The sequence below is a fragment of the Ochotona curzoniae genome, unplaced genomic scaffold, assembly GCF_017591425.1.
Source record: "Ochotona curzoniae isolate NIBS_2020 unplaced genomic scaffold, NIBS_Ocur_1.0 contig_78, whole genome shotgun sequence".
Lineage (NCBI taxonomy): Eukaryota > Metazoa > Chordata > Mammalia > Lagomorpha > Ochotonidae > Ochotona > Ochotona curzoniae.
In genome coordinates this window covers 973179-996518 of record NW_024466559.1, presented here as the reverse complement: position 1 = coordinate 996518, position 23340 = coordinate 973179, and the positions used below count along the sequence as shown (strand labels likewise).

Sequence of the window (23340 nt, the reverse complement as noted above, 5' to 3'; positions counted from 1 at the left end):
ACAGCGGCCCCCGCCAGCTGCCCGGCCCCGCGAGGCAGGCCGCGGGCTCCTCAGGCGGGCTCCCCGGGGAGACGCGGGGCGCACGGCCCGCACCTCGCTCCCTCAGCCGCCGCAGCCGGGCCCGCAGGAGGAGGAGCCGCGCCGCCGCCGCCAGTCAGCGCTCGGCTTTGTTTGCTCCCTCCGGCCAATGAGGGGAGCCCGTGCCGGGGAGGCGGTCCTCGAGGGTGAGAGGCAGCCTATCAGCAGGCGCCGCCGGGGATTTCCCCCCCCCGAGGCCGCTGCGGCCCCGCCCCCGGGAGGGGCGCCGCCGGCGGTTACTCCGGGCTGCGCCGTCGTGCGCCCGCCGCGTCCGCCGGCTCCTCAGTGCCCTTCTCGGCCCGTGGGAGCGGCGCGCCGGGGCCAGCGGGGCCGAGGGCCGGAGCCGGAGCGCCTCCCGCGAGCCGCGGCTGCCGGGCCAGGTACCGGGGCTCGGGGCTGGGGGCCGGCGTCCCTCGGCCGAGCCCGGGGCGGCACCTTGCGCCGAGGTGGGGGCGGGGCGGCGGGCGTGGGCGGCGCGGGCGCGAGCTCGGGGATCCCGCGCGGGGGCGGCGGGCGCGCGCGTGCAGGTGCGGGGCCGGGATCCAGGTGCGGCTTATTTGTTTTGGGGGGTGTTTTCTCTCCGCTTCAGTGGGATCGGGCTCAGCAGACGGTTTTGCTTGATTTTCCCGAAAGGGGCGCGTGGCGCGTGGCGGCACGGTGGGCGCCCTGACAGTTTCTCACTTGTGGCTTGTGGGGTTTCGCCCGCGTGCACCCGACGGGCTGGCTCACCCTTGTCTCCCTGGAGGCGTCGGGGTGGGACTGAACCTGTGTGCGCTCTGGGAAACATCTGTGCCCTGAGGGAGACAGGTGCAGAGTGGAAGGGGATGGTGGGGAAGAGGAGTGTCATTCTGAGTCTTACTCTTAAAAAAAAAAAAACCACAAAAAAACCCCCAGCTCTCACTAATAAGCTCATCAGCGCCCCACGGATAATCCTAGGCTTGATGCACCTGCCACTTGTGCCCTAATACTTTGCATCAGGGCGGAGGGCGTGTCCTGCTGTGGTGCAGGTAGGAAGCAGCAGCCCCGGGGGGCGGTGGCTCAAGTCGTGACGGCCTCTGGTGTGAGCGAGGGTGGCCCTGGGCTGGGGTCTACCCCCGAGGAGCTCCTGGCGCTCCCTTCTCATCTTCCTGTGCACGGTCATTTAACAGGCTCGTAAACTGGTAAACTGACAGCTCCGCAGATGAAAGGAGATCCGCCCCAGTGATTTGCCTCCAACCCTCTTCCTTACCTGAGCCAGTTTCATCCCGGGATCCAGGCGGCCAGTCAGCTTAGCTCCCATGCCACCGTCATGGTGACCGCAGGTCCAGGGGCCAGCATTTCAAGTGAAGACATTTCGGTGCTTAGTTGGGTTAACTCCCAGTTTGCTAAGGTAGCTTGGATTTTACCAGCAAGGTGATCCCCGCCCCCTCACTGGCAGACACAGAACAACAAAACTTAGCAGTGATAATATAGAAATGTGCGTTTTTAATCTTGGGAGGTCTGGTTTAGCTGGTGGACTTCAACACTGTTTTTTTTTTTTTTTTCCCGAACTTGAAGTAGGCAGTCGACATGAGGTCAGGGCTAAATGGAGTATGATGTGTCTCAGTCATGACTTACGGCTTTGTTTTGGGAAATTTGGGTACGTTTTTAAAGCGGTGGAAAAATGATTTCCTACTTGGGGTAACTCGGTGTGGGGCGGGCTTAGGTAGCTGGTAGTCACCCCTGGAGCCTTTTCAAGGGTGAGGAAACCCTCGGGCACCGTGAGGTTCTGTGCACACCAGGAAGGTGAGCCGGGTGAAACTCCAGCCCCTGAGAGGAAGGCAGGCACGGCTTGGGACGCACCCAGTGGCACGGTCCCGCTGGGGAAAGAGCCCCTCGCTGCCAGCTCACCTATTCCACGGTCCACGGCACAGCTGACTCATGCCCACCTGCCAGCCCGGTCCTGCATTCCTTCACCTCTTGGCTTAGCTGATGCATGATTGTCTTTCTTAACCTTCTGTCAAATGAAAATCTCTGGCACCCAAACAAAAATGATTTCCATGAAGGAAAGAGGTTCTTGGGCTTGGCACGGTAGGTAGCCTAGTGGGTAAAGTCCTTGCCTTGAATGCATTGAGATCCCATATAGGTGCCTGTTTGTGTCCCAGCTGTTCCACTTCCCATCCAGCTCCTTGCTTGTATCCTGGGAAAGCAGTTAAGGATGGCCAAAGATCTTGGGACCCTGCACCCACATGGGAGGTCCAGAAGAAGCTCCTGGCTCCTGGCTTCAGATTGACTTAGCTCCAGCCATTGTGACCGCTTGGGGAGTGCATCAGTGAACTGAAGATCTTTCTCTCTGTAAATCTTTCTAATAAAAAGAAATAAATCTTAAAAAAAAAAAAAAGGAAAAGAAAAGAAAAAAGAGGTTCTTCGTTCTGGCAAGTCCAGCCCTCTTACAGTGTGGAAACTTTGTAAGATGCTATATCTGAAAGTTTTGCCCTTACGATCTCATGTTTTGTTTGTCTTTTTTTTCTTTTCCTTTCTCTTTCTCCTTCCTTCCTTTTTCCCTCCCTTCCTTCCTCTCCCTCCCCCCTTCTCTCCTACCCTACACCTCCCTCCCCTCCCCTCCCCTCCGCTCCCCTCCCCTCCGCTCCCCTCCCCTCCCTTCCCTCCCTCCTCTTTCCTCTCCTTCCCTCTCCCTCTCTCCTTCCTTTGACTGGCTTCCACCAGAGGGTGCATTGAGGACTGCTGATTGGCGGTTTCAGGTCTTCCTTTTTCCTCCCCTCCCCACCCCCCCATAGCCCAGGATTTATTTATCTGAAAGTCAGTTGCTTCTGTCTGCTTGCTGCTTCACTCTCCAAAAGGCTTCAGGACTGAATCAGGCCGAAGCGAGGAACTGTGCAGGTGCAAGGACCCCAAGCGCTTGGGCCATCCTACACTGCATTCCCAGGCCACAAGCAGGGCGCTGGGTGGGAAGTACAGCAGCGGGACATGAGCCAGCAGCCATAGGAGATGCTGGCGTCAGAGGTGGCTGTGTCACTCGGTATGCCCCAAGGCTAGACAGCTCCCTCCCCACCCTCTTTATTTTTCTAAAGAAGGTTGTGTACACATGCCCTGGTCAGAGACAAGCATACTGCACCTGCTCCTGCCGCAGCCACTGATAATTGCGGGGAGCACTTCAGAGTGTTTTCTGAAATGAGATGGTTTGTAAGGGAAGACCAGTTTAAACAGAATTGTAAGTATTTTTACTTTTTAAAGTTTTTTTTTAGATTTATCTTATTTTTACTGGAAAGTCAGATATACAGAGGACAGAGAGAGAGGAAGATTTTCTGTCCACTGATTCACTCAACAAGTGGCCGCAACAGCTGGAACTGAGCAGATCCAAAGCCAGGAGCCAGGAGCTTCTTTGGGGTCTCCCACATGGGTGCAGGGTCTCAAGGCTTTGGGCCATCCTCGACTGCTTTCCCAGGCCACAGGCAGGGAGCTGAGTGGGAAGCAGGGCTGCTGGGAAACGAACTGGCGCCCATATGGGATCCTGGCACATTCAAGGCGAGGACTTTAGCTGGTAGGCTACTGCGCTGGGCCTAAATTGTTAGTGATTTTAGGACAAAAAAAAAAAAAAAAGGAAGAAACTTCTGCTGGAATATTGTTTGGTTCTCCCTGTGGTTTAGGAACCCATATCAGATGTTTTTCCTTGTTATGTAGACTTGGATTTTTTTTTAAATGAAAGCAATGACTGGTGTTTCATTTAGGTTTATGTTTTTAAGGATGCATTAATTTGAGGGGCAGAATGATAGAGAAAGAAGGGGCAATAGGATGAGATAGATATTGCATGTGCCGGTTCCTATCTCAGGTGGCAGCAATGGTGGAGACCAGGCCAGAGGGAAGCAAGGAATCTAGCACTGCATCTGGGTCTCCCACATAAATGCAGGGGGCCCAAGCAATTGTGCCATCCCCCTGCCTTCCCAGGTGCGTGAGCAGAGATCTGGAGTAGAAGCAAAGAATCTGTGGACTGATGCTCTAGTGGGATGCTGGCATCGCAGGCGGCGGCCTAACGCGTTCTGCCACAGTGCCGTCTCTATTGTAATCATACTAATAACCGGCTTGCTCTCCTTACTGACAGGGAGGGGAAGCGTGCTCCCTCCCACCCCCCCAGCTGCTGACAGGAGCCGGTCAGGCCGGGATTACGGAGGGCGACGGGGAAACAGCTGTTGCTTTGATAAGAAGCTACCTTCCTTTTCTGTGCTGCGCTGGCAGTGCTGGTGCACAAGGAAGGCAATGCAGTCACCGAGGTGAGCATTTTGGGAAGCCCTGCATGGAACGTGCTGGGTAAGGATGGAAGCGTGGAGCTGTTGCGGTGGCTGCTGAGCATTCATTTCCTTGGCGTGAACTTGGCATGGGCATGAGAGTGTCTCTTGGTTCCCAGGGGCTGGTGTACGCCAGGGGGAATTGTGAGCAGGCTGCATCTGCCAGGAAGGTGGTCGTTGCTTGCCCCGCCAGCCCATGTAGGCATGGAGAGGCTAGCAGCTGGAAGTAGCCAGGCAGGTCTGACACCGCTCTCGCGCCAGCCTCTCTCTGATGACCTTGTTCAGATCTAGAAGCATTTGAAGTCAGGATTCTTTGTTTGTAGATCTGTTTTATGGACTTGGAAGTCAGAGGTAGGGGCCAAGGTGTGGGTATAACAGGCTAATCCCCCACCTGCCAGCACTGGCATCCCATATGGACGCTGGTTTGGGCCTCAGCTGCTCCAATTCCTGATCCAACTTCCTGCTGATATCATGGAAAAGCAGCAGAGGATGACTCAAGTTCTTATCCCCTGTATCCACGTGGGAGACTCAGAAGAAACTCTTGACTCTCAGCTTTGGGCTCGTCCACCTCTGGCTGCTGTAGCCATTTGAAAAGTGAACCACCTGGTAGAGGATCTCTCTCTGTGTCTTTACCCCTCTCTCTCTAACTCTGACTTTCCAAATAAAATAAATGATTTTTTTTTTAGAAACCAAAGAGGTTCAAGATGAGAGAGAGAGCTTCCATCTGCTAGTTGACTCTGCTACAGCCAGGAACTCCCTCTGGATCTCCCACGCTGATGCAGGGCTCATGCACTTGGACCATCTTCTGCTGTTTTCCCGAGGGCAGCAGCAGCGGGCTGGATCAGAAGTGGAGCAGCCATGACGGGCAGGTGCTGAATTAACCCTCCCTGCTGCTCCACGCTGCCAGGCCCCCTAAGTCAGAGCTGGCCAGGGATTGTGTACTCTGCAATCTTGGGTTTATGTTTTCATCTTTGAAAGAAAGTAGAGTTCCCAAACTCTATAAAATCAATGAGTATACAAGTGAATTCTAACTTTGAGGCACCCCTTTGGGCTTCTGGCATGTTTTCAGATTGTGGCTTGTGCTCGAGTACACTTATTTCTCATCATTTTCTACATTCTCTGGAAGAAGCTCCAATTAGAAATGGACCAGCGGGAATCCACAGAGGACTTGGGCTTCCGGGTCTAGAGACTGAAGCCCCAAAGCTCAGAGAGGAGGCTGGAGAACACAGGTGTCCGTGAGGGTGGCGGGATGCTGGCACCCTTCCCTGTAGCTGAGCAGGTCAGCCCTCCACCTCTGTGGCGTCCGCAGCCTCAAATCCAAGCACAGCGTGGGTTGCTTCTGCCCTGAAGGTGTGCACATTTTCCCCTGCAGGCTTTAGTGTAACAGACTGCTGCAGATCGATTCTGTACGAATCCTGCACCATTGTATATGAGAGAAGTGAGTGTCCGCAGATGTTGGTGTGGAAGATTCTAGATCCAGTCTCCCATGGACACCGTGGTGCTGGATAGTGTTACTCATGATTAAACGCTCGCTCCACCTCTGCGTGTGCAGTTCCAATTCTGAGGCTTAAATACTCCCCAGTGCTCCAACTTCTTTTTTGGCTGTGAAAGTTTGTTGAAGTGACGTGAATGGCTGGCGTTGTGCCTGACTGAAAAAAGATGACAGTTACTGCCTGGGATTCATCAAGCTCCTCTTGCGAGATTCAGTATCTATGTATGTGGGGTTTTTTTTTTTTTTTTTTTTTTTTTGGCCCTGGCTGATAGAGCTGCATTTGCACTTCTAGGAGTCGGCTCTCAGCCCGGTGCTCCTTACCACTTTGGAGTTGTAGCTCAGTGCCCAGTTAAGGGCCCGTGAGGGTACACTGTCAGGGTACAGGTCAGGCACTTGGGCAGGGTGGGGCACAAGGTGCTGGGCTGTGGCTGATGCACAAGTGAGTTTGTGAACTTCGGGCTTGGATAACAAACTCCGTGCAAATAGGATGGCAGTTTTTTGAATCTTTGGAATTTTGAAGCCGGAGTCCTCTGGCCTTTACCCTGAGCCTGGCTGAAGAGTGGAGGTCCACGGTTCCAGAACTTGAGGACTGAGGGCTTGCACAAGGTGCACTGCTGGGGACTTCTGACATCACAGGTCTGACAGTTAGCCTGTCACATGACTTCCAAGGTCACAGTGGTGCTTGTAAGAGCAGGGACAATGCTTGGAAAACCCTGAGTATAACGGGGGGCATCTTTAGGAAGTTCATGGAAAAAAAAAAAAACTACGCGTGGTGCTGAGGGTGGGGTGTGGGATGTGGGAGAATGTGACATGGCTCAATAGGTTAATCCTCCACCGTCACTGACCAGTGCCCTGTATGGGTTCCTGTTCATGTCCCGGCTGCTCCACTTCCCATCCAGCTCCCTGCTTGTGACCTGGGAAAGCAGTCGAGGACGACCCAAAGCCTTGGGACCCTGCACCCGCGTGGGAGACCCGGAGGAGGCTCCTGGCTCCTGGCTTTGGATCAGTTCAGCTCTGGCTGTTGCAGCCATTGCGGGAGTTAACAAGCTGATGGAAGATATTTTTCTCTGTTTTCTCCTTTTCTCTGTAAATCTGCCCTTCCAATGAAAATAAATCTTGGATTTCAAAAGACTTTTTGACACCAATATACACGTAGCATCCTTTAATTCAATTTTCAGTGAATGTTGTGAAGTCTCTGAGTCTGAGTGAGTGGTTCACGTAAGATTTGAGCTTGAAAGATCAGGGTTTGCATCTCTGATCTACCACTAACCAGTTGTTTGACTTTAGGTAGGGGTGTGTGTGGGTGTGTGTGTTTAACCTGTGTTTAACCTGTGTTTTCATTTCAAAGGCAAAACTCACCTCATGTTATTTTGTGAATGTTAAATGAGCTCCAAGGGGCATGTCGCTGTGGCACATTGGGTTAAGCCATCACTTGCAATGTCATTGGCATCACATTTTAGCATCTGTTCAAGTCTTGGGAAAGCAGTGGAGGATGGCCCAAATGCTTGGACCCCTGCACCCCCACAGGAGACCCCAAAGCAGTTCTGGACTTCTGGCTTTGGCTTGGCCCAGTCCCAGCCATTGTGGTGTAAAGTATCAGCTGGAAGATTCTGTCTCTGTCTTCGTTCTTTCTAACTCTTCCTTTTTTTTTTCTTTAAAGATTTATTTTATTTTTATTACAAAGTCAGATATACAGAGAGGAGGAGAGACAGAGAGGAAGATCTTCCATCTGATGATTCATTTCCCAAGTGAGCGCAACGGCCGGTACTGTGCTGATCTGAAGCAGTGGACCAGGAACCTCTTCCGGGTCTCCCACATGGGTGCAGGGTCTCAAGGCTTTAGGGCCGTCCTCGACTGCTTTCCCAGGCCACAAGCAGGGAGCTGGATGGGAAGTGGAGCTGTCAGGATTAGAACCGGCGCCCATATGAGATCCCGGTGCGTTCAAGGTGAGGACTTTAGGTGCTAGGCCATGCTGCTGGGCCCTGACTCTTCCTTTCAAATAACTCTTCAAGAAAGTAAATAAACTTGAGGTGAGATCCTTAAAGACAGGGAATTTTATACTCTCAATTTGTAGCATTGTGCTGGGGTCGAAATACAAATACTTAATTACTATTTAATGGGTGAAGGAGAAGTTTGTGAATTGTAGTGATTTTCCATGAAAAGTATTTTAAAGATTTATTTATTTTTATTACAAAGTCATGTACAGAGGTGAAGAGAGACAGTGAGGAAGATCTTCCATCCAATGATTCACTCCCCAAGTGACCGCAATGGCCGGTGCTCCACTGATCTGAAGCCAGGAGCCAGGAACTTCTTCCAGGTCTCCCAGATGGGTGCAGGGTCCCAAGGCTTTGGGCCGTCCTTCACTGCTTTTCTAGGTCACAGGCAGAGAACTGGATGGGAAATTGAGCTGCTGGGATTAGAACCGGGGCCCATATGGGATCCTATCACATTCAAGGCGAGGACTTTAGCTGCTAGGCCACCGCGCTGGGCCCTGTATTTTTGTGTTTCTGTTATGTAAAGAATTTTTACTTTATGAATTTCAAAAAAATTGTTTTAAAGGCAAAGAGGGGGGAGAGAGAACAAGTAAAAAATTGGAGCTAGATGGGGATATTCCTTCTGCTGGTTTATTCTCAAGTGGCTGAAAGAGGCAGCTCTCGACCAGGCTGAAGTCAGGAAGCTGGAACTCCATCTGGGTCTCCCGCATGTGCAGCAGGGTCCCAAGGAGCGCAGCCATCAGCTACTGCCGCCCCAGGCACATTATTGGCAAGCGGGATCCATGAGGAGTAGATGGGACTCGAACCAGGTACCTGGATGATGGTTTGCCAGGCCCTGGTCTGAACCTTTTGCATTACGATCTTAGCACAGTTTCATCTGTCCTGCGGGCTAACCGTGTCCTTCGCTGGAATGACAGCTCTGTGAGGGTGGGGCCTGAGTTAGGCCAGTGGGTGCACAGCAGGAGACACAGCTTAGGGTTAAGCTGGGCTCAGCAGAGAGAGAGGTGAGGTGAGAGAGCACCCAGAGGCTGGTTCAGGAAGCACCACTCTGGTTGTTTTGGTTCCCAGTGTCTATGCCCCACCTCTCTGTCCCCATTCCTGTGCGTGATTGCATTAGTCCTGCCAGGTGGCAACCGGCACGTCTACGCTGGGTCGGACTCCTTCCAGCTGCTGTTGCTGCAGCCTGGCTGGCATTGGCAATAGTTTTTTTTTTTTTTTTCCCTGATCTGATGCAACAGGTGGAGCAGTCGTGGCACTGAGGGAGCCAGCTATTCTGTTCCTGTTTGCAGGTCTGATCCCTGAGGCCAATACCTCTGAGCCCTGTGGCTTCCCTCGTATGGGGACTGAGCACCAATATGCTTTGGGCATCAGAGCTTCCCCCCCCCCCCCACTTTTGCCCTAACTTACAGGAACTTTTTTGGTATCTTCTAGATGTTAGAATGGTACAAGTATCTTTTTTAAGAAGATGTGTTTATTCTGGAAGATTTGTTTGAATAGCAGAGTTAGAGAGAGACAGAAGGAGACACCTGCTGGTTTTCTCTGCCAGTGAATCTGCTGGTTCACTCCCCATTTGGCTATAATGGCCGGAGCTGAACCAATCTGAAGCGGCAACGTTCTCTGGGTCTCCCACATGGGTGCAGGGGCTGGAGAACTTAAGCCATCCTCTGCTGCTTTCCCAGGCCACGGGCAGGGAGCTGGATCTGGAAATGGAGCAGCTGGGACAGGAACCACATGTGGGATGCTGGTGCTTATCCTGCTTAGCCCTCTACCTGCCGATGTTTAAAAATTAAAATCCATTACTGAACAGCATCACAGTCCTTTAATTTTGTTATGATTTTTTTTTTTTTTTTTAGCCTTCAGGGTCTTATTTTAGGAAATGCTTTTCCACCCTTGGTTAATGAAAAGATGTGTTTACATTTTCTTCTGGGTCAAGTTCGTTATTCCCAAATGCATTTACTACATAGCGCATTTACTACATAGTGGTTCAAGCTGCTGCCCCTGTTATATAACAAGGTATGACCCCCCCACCCCCGTCCCTGCTTGATTCTGATCTGTTTATCTGTTCCCGCTCTAAGCCCATAGCACTTTGTTTTTCATTTTTATGGATTGCTTTTTAATTTATATGAATGGCAGAACCATACAGTGGTAGGGCACGGTGGGAGAGACAGAGAGGTCTTCCATCTGCTGGTTCACACCCCAGATGGGTGCAACAGCCGGGGCAAGGCTGGGCTAAAGCCAAAAGCCAGGAATTTTGTCCAAGTCTCCTGTGTTGATGGTGAGAATCCGGGTAAGAGTGGAATGGCCAGGACTGTGCACCCCAAGCCTGGGCCACCCCTCACCTCCCACCTTGCTGTTTTGTAAGCTGGTTTTTACTTTGGGTCACGTGTACAGATGCTTTTGTAACAGCCATTTATCTTTGCCTGCCATTCTTAGGACATTCTGTCTTGCATTTCTTTTTTGCCTTGTTTGAGATGAGCAGAGATGGCGGCCAGTTCAGAGGGAGCTCACCTTTCCGTTTCTCTGCTAATTGGGAGCGCTCATCTGTTGTATTCTGGTTACTTAGATCGGAAGAAGTCAGCACCGCTTTCTTGCCTTGATTTGGCAAGGTCCAAGACTGTCAGCCCTGACATGTTGTAGGCGTGTATATCAAAGTCCTAGAACAAGATGTTTGGCTTTTCAGCAGACTTTTCCTTAGGAATGCCTGGTCCCTGCAAGCCACTCCCCTCCCGCTCAGAGTCCGAGGGCAACTTCTGCTTTGGAAAGCCTAGGGGATTTATGGAGCTGGCTGGGTGAAGCGGCTGGTGGGAACCAGTTTCTCCTTGGCGTGCTTAATCTGACTGTGGAGACAGATTCAGTACAGCCATTTTGGAGATGCAGGCTCTCCAGGGATATCTAACCTGGGAGAAAGCAGTGCCGAAGCACTCCCGCCCCACGTGTCTGCCCTTCCAGCTGTGGCTCAGTGCAAAATACTGTCATCGCCAGGCGCCTTCTCACGGTGGTGCCAGCCTGGGCTCTGGCCATGTCATTGGGCCCAGCTCCTGGTGAGCTGTTTCAAACAGAAGTCACAGGATAAGAGTATCCCAGAGTTCATCTGTATAAGCATGTCCTTGGAGCCACAGCTTTCATTTTTTTCTTTTTTAAATAAAGATTTATCGCTTATTTGAAAGGCAAAGTAACAAAGAGATGGGCGCGCACACACACACACACACATTTATCCACTGGTTCACTCCCCAAATGGCTACAGCAGCGAGGGCTGGGCTGTGCTGAAGCCGGGAGCGCCGTCTGGGTCTCTCACTTGGGTGGTAGGGACTCAATCACTGGGGACATCACCTGCTGCCCCCAACGTGCATTAGCAGGAAGCTGGACTGGAGTGGAGCAGCTGGGACTCAAACTGGCCCACTCATAGGGGATGCAGGTATTGAGAGTGGCGGTTTATCCCACTGACCTACAAGGTTGGCTCCCCTCCCCAGACATTACTCACTTCTGATCCAGCTCCCTGCTGATGTTCCTGGGAAGCCAGTGGAAGATGGCCCGAGGCCTGTGTGTTTGGGCTCCTGCCCCTGATGTGGGAGATCCAGTTCATGGCTTCAATACAAGATATCTCTCTCTCTCTCTCCCTCCCCGAGTGTCTGTCCATCTCTATGTTGCTCTACCTTCCAGATAATTAAATAAGTGTGGTCTCTTAAATATATATATATATATATATATATATATATATATGCAAACATTAGGTCTGTTAATGACATCAGAATTTTTGTGAACTAAAGCTTTTGTGTGTCTTTAGAATAATATATGTATGGTCCTGGTGTGATAGCCTAGTGGCTAAAGTACTGGCCTTGCATATACCAGGATCCCATATGGGCACCGGTTTTTCTCCCAGCTGCTCCACTTCCCATCCAGCTCCCTGCTAGTGGCCTGAGAAAGCAGTAGAGGATGGCCCAAAGCCTTGGGACCCTGCACCCGCGTGGGAGACCCAGAGGAGGCTCCTGGCTCCTGGCTTTGGATTGGCTTAAATCTAGCTGTTGTGGCCACTTGAGTGAATCAATGGACAGAAGATCTTTGTCTCTGTCTCTCCTCTCTGTATATCTAACTTTCCAATAAAAATAAATAATATCTCTTAATATATATGTGTGTGTATGTATATATATACATATGGCATGCATTATCCTTTTGTGGGTCTTGACTTCCAAGAGCAGATGTGAAAAGGCCGTCATTGCCTTCAGGGTGCTTCTGGGAAAAAGAAGTAGGCGAGAAATTGACATTTATTATTTTGTCAATTTGAAACTGACGCGTGGGTAAAAATGACTAGCAAATAAAAGTTGTGTTGGTGGTAATACTTTCTCCTCCTTCCGAGTTCAGTGTGGATACAAGTGTGTTGGAAAATGGAGAGCTTTGGCTCCAGTTCGGGTACGGGTGACGTGGCTCCTTGGTAGAGAAAGTCAGGCGTGACCCAGGAGGTTCTGCTGGCCGTGTGAGAGGAGCTGGCCAGGCCTGGAGCCTTGCCCAGCAGGCCCTCCCATTCTGCACACAGCTCCACGGGCTGCAGGCCAAACCTGCTCGACCTGCTCCTCCCGCCCCAAGTTCCTTTTGCTGGTTTGAGTGATGGCTGCCGCTGGGACCGCGGCAGGTAATGTCAGTGTCAGTGTGCACCTGTGAGTCCCCCCTGGAGACTGCCTAGCTGCTTTCGGCTCAGTGTCCTGCACCCTCATTTATTTTAAAGATTTAGTCGAAAGGGAGAGCAACAGAAAGGGAGAGATACAGAGAGATCTTCCATCCTCTGATTCAGTTCCTGATTGACCCCGATAGCCAGGGCTGGGCCAGGCTGAACCCTGGAGCCAGAAACTCAATCTAGGTCTCCTACAGGCTTGGATGGGGGTCCAGGCACTGGATGCATTGCTGCTGCTGTCCAGCACATCGAGAGGGAGCTGGATTGGAAGTGCAGCAGCCAGGATTCTAACCAGCACGGCCAGTTGGGCTGCTGGTGTCACAAATGCCTGCTTATGCTCTTAGAGCACAGCGTCTGCCCCTGTGTCCTGCACTTTATGAAATACCTGTAGTGATTTTGACTGAGCTATGGGTCTAGATGAGTCTAAAACCGGGGCTTGATGGGGATATTGTAGCCGGAGCTGAAAGTGTCTCCCGTGGCATGAGTCTTGTGGCAAGACTCCCCTTCAAAATGGACTTACTGCCGCCTAGTAATCAGTTTGAACCTAATAAAGGCTTTGGGGTGTTGCAGCAGGAAAGGTTGTGATTGCAGTTTGCAAATAACAGCTGCCCTGCCTCAATCCCTGTATTCCACAACAGGCCCTGGGAGTTCTCCACGGGATGGCACACTGAAGTTAGCAGTGGCCCCTGGGCATTGCCGCTTCCATTCTGCAGATGGAAGAACATTGAGCTGTATAGCCAGGAGGCAGCAAGACCAGGATTCAGACCCAGGCCAGGCCCGTGGGAGCTGAGGAGTTTGCTGTCACTTTGGACTTTTGCTCTCCCTGTGTGTATTTTTTCCTCTCTGTCTTGCCATTTTAATCTGGTCAAGCACAAGCCTCAAATCCATTGATCTGAACCAATGCATGCCCTTTATGTCAAAGGTTTGCAAAGAAGCCAAGAGTCCCTTCCAAACACAGCTCGCCGTAGGCATGGCATTGTTGTAGCATTTTTTTTAAAGATTTATTTTTATTATTTTTTTATTGGAAAGGCGGATATACAGAGAGGAGAGACAGAGGAAGATCTTCCGTCCCATGATTCACTCCCCAAGTGAGCGCAATAGTCGATGCTATGCCGATCCAAAGCCAGGAGCCTCTTCCGGGTCTCCCAAGCGGGTGCAAGGTCCCAAAGCTTTGGGCCGTCCTCGACTGCTTTCTCAGGCCACAGGCAGGGAGCTGGAAGGGAAGCGGGGCTGCCGGAATAGAACCTGCGCCCATATGGGATCCCGGGCGTGCAAGGCGAGGACCTTAACCACTGTGCCACCGCGCTGGGCCCCTAGCATTTTTTTTTTTTTTTTTACATTTGGTGGAATGGCACATGATGGACATATCTGGGAGATGTGTAATTTTTTATTCCTTTCCCTGACTCATAACTACCTTGGGTCAGTTTTTTGTTACTGTGTTGAAATTTCTGAGTCAGTCTGCTTGGGAGGGAAGGAGGTCCCTCGAACTCACAGTTTTGGAGCTTAAACTTTTGGTGGTGTGATGCAGGCTGCAGCAGAAGCTGTGTGGTAGAGATGGGATATGGGGTGGGGAGGGAGGAGAAAGAGAGTGAATAGAAGCCTCTGTCTTCCCCTGAAGTAGCCTGACCCTCATGTCTACCATGAGCTGTAATCCTGCTGTTATGTCCAGTGACACACACAAAGCTCTTGGTGGGGTTCCTGGCATACACCAAGTCAAGAAAAGGAGACCTTTTAGCAGTGTGGCTGTGGAACATGCTGAACAGCCTGTTGCTTCGTCCCCCACCACGTCGTTGACCAGCGGTTGGCACCTCCTTCTGCCTCTCGGGGTGTCCTGCTCTGATTCTGCCTGTGCCGCCTAGCCCTTCTTGAGCCCAGACCCCATGGCGGGGTGGTGGTCACATTTCTGTGCTCCTGGGCCTGGATCCTGTGATGAGGTGGCGGTCACATTCCTGTGTCTGCTCCTGGATCCCGTGATGAGGTGGCGGTCACATTCCTGTGTCTGCTCCTGGGCCTGGATCCTGTGATGAGGTGGCCATCACATTCCTGTCTCCTTCTGGGCCCAAATGGTCACTGTGCCTTATTGGCCTTGGTGATTCCACTGCTTTCTGTCCTGTTCCAGAAGTCATCATCTCTTTTATTTATGTATTAATTAAAGCCTTATTTATTTATTTATTTATTTATTTATTTATTTATTTATTTGAAAGGCAGAGTTTAGAGAGCTGAAGAGTGAGAAATATCCATCTTCCACCCAGCCTGCCAACAGCCTCAGTACCCGGGGGTGGGGGGCTGCCACCCGATGTCATTCCAAGGTTCCCCGGTGTGGAGCATGCTCTGAGGGTTCTGCTCAAGTGGTTTTGATAGCTCTGAAATACAGTTTATCTCGTCACTCCAAGAATGAGGAAATCCTTCCAAGGTCCATTGGCTGACTTAGTCCACCTTAGAGTCTCCATTTACCCAGATATTTTGCTGCCAGCTCTTGGCTGGGGTAGTTGATCTGTTTCTTCTGTCTTCTATCCTCTGTTACGGTACCAGATGTTCTGTACAGACTCCAGTGGACTGCCACATCCTCCATGTGCACCTGGATATGCTGTCCATTGCTCTAAGCCACTGAGGAGGCCCAGTTCTGGACGCATGCACTCCACGGTCAGACCACAGATCCTAGAATTCTCCCCATGGTTGGAGTTCTGAGTCCAGTGGTTCAGTTGGAGGAATCCCCAAAGAATCCTCATCTGAGGTGATCCCAGACCTGATTCTTACGTGTGCTTGCCAATACAGTGTCCAACATAGTCTGTCACCTACAACAGCCTGTGTACACACTGGTGGTTGCAATTGCTGGGTCTGTTCTGTCTCCAGCCTCGTCTCCTACACAAACCAGTGGGTACTGTAGCCTAGTCCAACCCTGCCTGCCTTTAAGTATACCAGTGGGAGCTGCAACCTAGTTGGAGCAACCTCCACTAACTTCTACCAGGTCCACCCCAGCTTTGGTTCCTGTGCTTGTCAGTATGTGCAGTGAACTGGTCCAGACTGTCCCACATCCCATTCAGTTCTTGTACACGTCAGTGGGCGTTGAAGCCTAGCTCTACCTAGCCATCCCCACTGTGCAGTCCACACTTGTGCAGGTGGGTGGTACCACCTGTCCAGCCAGGCCTGCTCTCAGCCCTGGTTCTCATGGTCACCAGTGAGAGTTGTAGCTCATCAAAGAGGCACCTACAGTATCCCTTACTGGGCCCACTCCCACTCTTGGATCTTGGACTCTCCAGGTTGTTCTGCATCTAGCTTGACAGGATTTGTTTCCAATCCCAGCACTTGCTAGCCAATGCTATTGCAAAGCCCATCCGGCCTGCACCCAGTCTAGTTTATGCATGAACCATTGGGTACAGCCAGTTAGCCCAGCCTGGCTCTATCTCTAACCAAGTTCACATGCAGGCCAACAGGTATTGTAGCCTTGCCTGGCCTCGTCTTCTCTCAATACTAGCTCTCATGCTTACCAGTGAGAGCAGTGGCTTAGCAGGGGAGTCCCCTGCAACTCCCCTATTGGGCTTGCAACCGCCCCTGCCCCACCACCACCTCAGTCTCATTTGTGCAGGTGGGTGCTGCGGACCAGTCTAGCATGGCTTGCCTCATGTTGGCATTTGTTGACAGGTGCTGTAGCCTGGTCTGGCCTGGTGTGCTCCCAGTTCCAGTTCATAATGATGGGTGCTACAGCCTAGCCCAGACCAGTCAACCCCTGGTCTTGGCCCTAATGTGAACTGGCTGGTGTTGTGGCTCACCCCAGCCCATTCTGTACATGTTCTGGTTTTCAAATCTGCCAGTGGGTGCAATGGACTGGCCCAGCTTCGTCTGCCCCAGACCTGACTCACATGTATGCTGGTGGGTACTGTACCATAGCCTGGTCTGGGCTGCTTCCAGCCTTGGTTCCTGCACTCACCTGCAGGGACTGGGTCCTGACAGAGGAATCATCCAAGCTCCTCCTCCATCAGGTCTCCCAATAGAGGTCTCCCAGTAGCAGGTCTCATGTACACTGGTGGATTCTTGGCCCATCATGACAGTCTGTTTCCTGTCTTGGCAGAAACAGTAGCCTTGCTCAACTGGCCCACACCCACTCTGGTTCTTACTATTGGATGTTATAGCCCAGCCACACCTGGTCCATAACCAGATACAGCTCTTGTGTGGTTCAATGGGTGCCAAGTCCTAGCCCAGCCCATCCTGTACCCACCCTGGCTCTCATGAGTACCAGTGAGTGCCAAAATCTAGCCCAGTCTGATGCACCCCAGACCCAGTCCACACTCTTGCTGAGGGATACTGCAGTCATGTCTAGCTGAGATTGCTGCCCCCATTCCAGCTTTTGCACTCACCAGTGGGAACCACAAACCAACCAGGCCAGTTCCCAGCCATAGATCTTGCGTGTGTTAGTGGTTGCTGTGACCCAGCATGGCATAGGCCATCACTCGTCTTGGCCTTTGCTGTCAGGTGCTGCAACCTGACCTGTCCCGACCTGCCCCAATCCCAACTCTTGCTGGTGGGTGCTGCAACTTGGTCCTGCTCATTCTGCTCCCATCCCTAGCTAATGCAAAGCAGTAGGTGTTATAATCTAGCCTGGCATGACCTGACTCCAGCCTGGCTTCAGTACCTGCCAGTGGACTAAGGTTGGCCTGGCCCTGCTGAATCCACCCCCCTCCAGAACCAACCCACACCGTTGCCAGTGGGTGGAGCAATCTTGCCTGCCCTGACCAACACCCAGGCCTGAACCACATGTTCTCTAGTGGGGGCTACAGTCTTATCAGGGGAATTTCCCAAGTTCTCCCACCAGGCATGCTTTCACACCCAGATCTTACATGTGCCAGCAGGTGTTAGGCCGTTACCCAGCATGACCTGCACCCTCTGTCTTGGCCTTTGTATGAGCTGGTGGATGTTGTGGCCTGGCCCACCCCACACCCTATTCTTGGGTGTGTTTATGGGTGCTGCAGCCTGGACCTGCACAGCCTGTTCTCAACCCCAGTACCCATAAGTGTTGGAGGCTTCCTTGATCAGGCCTAGCTCAACCCATCACTACCCCTAGCTTTTAAGCTAACTGGCAGAAATTGCAGTACCATAGGGGTGAGTCCACATATACCCCACAGAATCTGACCCTGGACCTGGTTCTCTCGCATGCTGGTTAGTGTCATGATTCAACCTAAAATTACCAATCCTCTGTTCCAACTCACTGGTGGGTGCTGTGATCTAGCGTTGCCAGGTAGGCCCTCAGCCCTAGCTCTAGTGTGCACCAGTGGGTGCTGGTCAGCTGTGAGCCGTGCTAACTAGGCCAGCTGAGATCTCCCACATAGGCTGGTGCATCTGTCTGACCCACAGAAGTTCTGCAACTTCTACCCTCTGAACCACTTGGTCTCAGCCCCCTCTTTACCCGCAAGTACAGTGGCTTTATCAATAGGAGTCCCTCAGAAGTCAGTCCTCACCTGCGACATATTCCCTCCGTGGTCCTCCCTCCCACACATCTCCTTACCCGCTACCTGATCAATCCACAGACCATGCATGTGGGGAGATCCCCAGGCTCGCTCAGTGTACCTGTACCCAGGTCTCCCCAGGCCCCTGCCAGCACCATCTCCCCACCCCTCACAAGCCCACACCCCCAGGCTTCCAGGAGCATGGAGCTGGGCTCTTTGCACCCCATGGGCAGCCATCCTGCATGTTGGCTGTTTGCTGTGGAGTGTGGACACAGGGGTCTCCTTATTCTTACTATCTCTGCTACTGCGTATAAATGACTAGTAAGTAAATGGCATGAATTCCTTCCTCCCTCTCTTCCTCATTCCCTCCCTCCCTTCCATCCTTTCTCTTTCTTTCTCTCGCCCCCTTCCTTCCCTCTCTTTTAAAAATGTATTTGATAGGAGAGACTGAAACTGTGTGTGAGTTCTCCATTTTCTGATTTACTTCCCCAAATGCTTTGAGCCGCTGTGCACTGGAGCTGCAGCTGGGAGATCTCCTATGTGGGTGGTGGAAACCCAGTGATTTGAGCAGGAAGCTGGAGGCATTCCCTGTAGTCAAGACTTGACTGAGGCACTCCTGTACAGGAGGTAGCCTTCTCTGTCACTAGATGCATGGCGGGTGTTTGGGGCTGTGTTCCATCATGGGTTGCCTGAGTTTGAGTTCCAACTCTTCTGATGTTTAGCTTCCTGCTAGTGAACTCTGGGGAGGCAGAGATGATGCCTCAAGTACTTGGGTCACTGCCACTCATGTACCTGGTTGACCTGGATTGAGTTCCTGTCTGCTGGCTTCAGCCCGGCTTGGGCTGGCCCCAGGCTGGCCGTTGCAGGCATTTGGGGAATGAGCCATCAGACAGGAGCTTTGTCTGTCTGTCTCTCCCTCTCTGTCCCTTTCACCTTCTCTGTGTTTTGAATGGAATAGCTCATTTTATACAAAAACTTACAGAAATCAATCCTGTGCATTTCAGTTGTGAGCAGCTGACAAACTCACAAAAGATCAAGTGTGAAGTTCAACTCTGAGCCAGGCCGAGTGAGTCATCGGCAGAGTGTGTAGCTGATGCTGGCTTTGAAGGAAGGCCTTAAAAGAGGGAAGAGGTATGCTTGGGGCAGAGGTGACACTGTTTGTCAGGGGAGTTGTCTGCGTGCTCTCATCATTGCCTCAGGAGACGCTGAAGATTTAGTAGAGAATTTGCTCTACTCAGGCCCAGCTGAGAGGTGGACGTAGAGCCATCACGCCAGACTTCAGATCCACAGGTTATGCCATTCTATTTAGAGACATATTGGAGGAGCCCAAAATAGATGCTAGCAGCTGGCTGGAGTGAACCTGACCCTGGCTGCCCTAGCATTCCTCACAAGAGGTATGCCAGGTGTTTCCTGTGGTGGTGGTAGGATGTCAGGGGCCGAGTCCTATTAAACCAGTGTTTAGAGCGGGGTGCTCTGTATGGCTCAGTGTGTAGGCACTGCTTGGGATTCCCGCACTCCAGGTCAGGGTGCTGGTGTGAGTCTTGAGGACTCTGCACTTCTCATCCAGCTCCCTGCTAATGCGCCCGGGAAGCCCCAGGCGATGGCTCAAGTGTTTGGGCCCCTGACGCCCACATGGAGTTCTTGGCTCTTGGCTGCAGTCTGCTTATTTGGGAAGTAAAACAGTGGATGGAAGATCTCTTTGTCTCTGTGTCACTTACCCTTTACATAGATAAATAAATTTCTTGAAAAAAGTGGGTCAAGTTACAGAAATATTGGTCAGCACAGTAAGTATACATATGACCCAAGAGCAATAATAGCTCTTGATGTTTTTGTTTCAAATTGTTATTTAGTGAAAGCCATGAAACGTTGCAGATAGCGGTGAAATAGACTTTGTTTTCCTTCCCAATTATGTTCCTTTTTTTCCCTCCAGAAGTGATTGCAAACATGAATTTGCATATACCCTTTCATCATTTAAAGATTGAGTTATTTGAAAGCGTGACAGAGACAGACAGAAAGACAGAGAGATCTGGTATCTGTTGGATGCAACAGGCAGGTCTGGGCCAGGCTGAGGCCAGGAGTTCCATCGGGTCTCCCACACGGATGGCCGGGCCTTGGGTTGTCACTGCATTTCCCCTGCACGTTAGCAGGGAGCTGGATTGAAGATGCAGCGGCTGAGACTCAAGCTGCAGCTCTGGCCTGGGATGGCAGCATTGCAAGCGTTAACGCACTGTGCTGCAACTCCTGCTCTCCCTTCTTCTGGATGTGCTTCTACTGTATGCGGGTGTTTGTTTCATTTTTAAGACCACAGAGTGCAGTATTCGGTAACATAAACCATACACTGCATATTTTATTCTGCTTCTTGAATTTTTATTTTGTCTGCTTTGGTAGTGTGTAGCCACATTGAATTCTAGACCAGATGGCATTTTTGATCCCCCTTTTTCCACCCTTGTTTATAGATGTTGTCTTCACGTACCTGGCTGCTCTTATAAACCCATTGTGGATTCCTTGGCACTGGCTAAGAATCCTGATTTGCTTGTGCACCTTAAGCTGATGAGAATGCTCAGCATAGAGTCTGCCACCACTCTACCAGCTTGTGTGGCCCAGCTCGGTACCTGCATTGCATCAGCAGTCCCAGTATCTTGGGCCGCTGCCTTGCTGTCTCAGTGGGCATGGATGAGTTGGCCAGGGACTGGGATAGGTAGCAGGGGGTCTCTGGCTTGAACTAACATATGTGGAAGGGCTGCTGCCGGGGCTGCATAGGGAACTTGTTACTATTTGGGGATGCTATGGTATTGAAAACAATTTTTTTCTTTTTTGATAAGTTTTCTCTATTTGGAGTTAAGTATATAAAAATAGAATGTGTACTCCTTTTCTTAAGAATTTTATTTTTGGGGCCCAGCGCGATGGCGCAGTGGTTAAGGTCCTCGCCTTGAATGCCCGGGATCCCATATGGGCGCCGGTTCCTATCCTGGTGGCCCCGCTTTCCATCCAGCTCCCTGCCTGTGGCCTGGGAAAGCAGTCAAGGACGGCCCAAAGCTTTGGGACCCTGCACCCGTGTGGGAGACCCGGAAGAGGCTCCTGGCTTCGGATCGGCATAGCATCGGCTGTTGCGGCCGCCTGGGGAGTGAATCATCAGATGGAAGATCTTCCTCTCTGTCTCTCCTCTCTGTATATCTGCCTTTCCAATAAAGGCCTTGTAACCAGACTTCCGTCTCCTGCTGTCCAATGGCCGTTGTCACCTGCTTCCTGCACAGCACGCAAAGCACGCGAGGTAGAAAGCAGGCCTGCCTTAGTCGGGCAGTCTGTGTGAGTGGGGCCAGCCCGTTTCCACGTCTGAGGTGAGGAGCTGTGGCTTGTTCTCGCCTAAGGCTGACAGCTCTTTAATGGTTCACTCAGACGTGATTTTCCTGCCCATCCTCCTGCCCCTGCCCTCCTGTATCTCTGGCCTGCCGTCCCCCTGCCTGCTGCTTTGCTGAGCAGGTTGCCCTCTGTCCTGGGTCCCTGTGATGAGGCTTGAGAAGATCCCTCGCGTGACATGTTTCCCCAGAAGACTTCCTCCCCATCGGTGTCTAAGGGCTGTGGTCTGGCTGTAGTCTCAACCCTGGTTCTGTCACCTACCAGCCAGATGGCCTTGGGGCGATGGCCAAGTCTGGCATATGCCATCGAGGTGGGAAGAATCTCATTTGGGTCCGTGGTTGGAGCAGGCAGCCAGTTAGAGAATTCACTGCCAGAGCTGTGGCTGGCACAGTCAGACGGGAAGACTGCTATTTCTAATCATATTATGTGTTAATCCCATTATCCAGCTTTCCTTGATTTTCCCTTTTCGCTAAGTATTCAACTTTTCACCGTTAGAAACATGAACATGTTGTGTCATCAGATCTGTCCCTGGGGTCTTTTATCTCCTCTTCAAATCAGATCTGGGCAGGTAGGTCATGTGTCCCTGTATGGGACGTAGCTATCTGATGGCCTCCTTCCACCATTTTCCATCTGCAGATTCTTCTCTTTTGACTACACTATTCATTCTATAGTAATTGCTCACGTAATCTCTTTTTTGGACACAAACATCATTGTTTTTCTTGTGCTAGCCTGTTTGCTTCCTGCCTAAATGGAAGATCGCTTCTTTATCTCAGGATTTCCATCCGGGGTGTAGGTCCTGTTTCAGCTGAGTTTTTTTTTTTTAAAGATTTATTTTTATTATTTTTTATTGGAAAGGCGGATATACAGAGAGGAGATACAGAGAGGAAGATCTTCCATCCGATGACTCACTCCCCAAGTGAGCCACAACGGCCGATACTATTGATCCGAAGCCAGGAGCCTCTTCCGGGTCTCCCAAGCGGGTGCAGGGTCCCAAAGCTTTGGGCCGTCCTCGACTGCTTTCCCGGGCCACAGGCAGGGAGCTGGAAGGGAAGCGGGGCTGCCAGGATTAGAACCGGCGCCCATATGGGAACCCCGGGCATTCAAGGCGAGGACTTAACCACTTGCGCCACCGCGCCGGGCCCTCAGCTGAGCTTTTTAACCTTCACCCTTGCTGAGTATCTGTTCAGGCCTGGGAACAGCTGCAGGGCTGCTTGGTGGCGTTCATGGCGGGGTGGAAAGCATCAAACAGGAGTATTTTTAACTGAAGATTGATTGTGGAACTTCTAGGCATCAGTGTGTGTGTATTCTGCGGGGAATGAGAGATGACAGGCCAACTTTGTGTATGTACAAAATGTTTCCCAGCTTTGTTTTCTTTTTAAAATTAAAAATGTTACCCTGAGTCTTTGACACATAGAGCTGTACTTACTTAGGGATACAGGGTGGGGTTTTTCCAGATTAGGGTGAAAGTGTAAGCATCACGCCAGGGACGTTGGACCATCTGTCACTCTGACTTGCACCTTCCTTCCAGGCACATGATCTTTCATCCGAAGGTTGCTCCGCAGGCGCAGGATTGCTGCGTAGCTGGTGGGCCGGGATACCTCCTCCCGGGTAGGCACAGCGCTTGGGCAGCTGTCTGACTGCTGCAGCAGGTGCCTCAGACTAGCCTGCTGTTGGCCATGCAGACTGCTGGTGGTGCAAAGGAGAGGCAATAGGCACTCTGTGGTTGGTTGACTGTCAGAGAGGAGGGTGAAGTGGGACTCTGCAGGGGTCCCGGAGACCTAAGGCCCATATCCTGCCATTGAGAGCACATTTGGGGAGGCGGTAAAAAGAATCTGGTAGTTTAAGTGAAGCTGACACTTGGTTATACTTCAAAAAGGCCATAGAAGAATGGAGTGGAAAGTTAAGTTTATTTTGATACAAGGTATTTTTAAGTTTCTGATGCCTACAAGTTAGGCAAAGACTTCATGGAAACTGTGTATCGTGAAAAAAAATTTTTGCCTGGGCGGGGCTCCATAGCCTAGTAGCTAAAGGCCTTGCCTTGCATGCTCTG

At 51.5% G+C, this 23340-nt stretch overlaps 1 protein-coding gene across 1 annotated transcript in view; it reads left to right on the top strand.

The window, feature by feature from the left end:
• The first annotated feature begins 396 nt into the window (after positions 1 to 396).
• The window catches only part of MPP7 (membrane palmitoylated protein 7), a 183545-nt gene continuing 160601 nt past the window's right edge, over positions 397 to 23340 (top strand). The window contains exon 1 of the mRNA XM_040992549.1: positions 397 to 458. The gene's annotated coding sequence lies outside the window, so the exon portion shown is untranslated. The remainder of the gene's footprint in view (positions 459 to 23340) is intronic.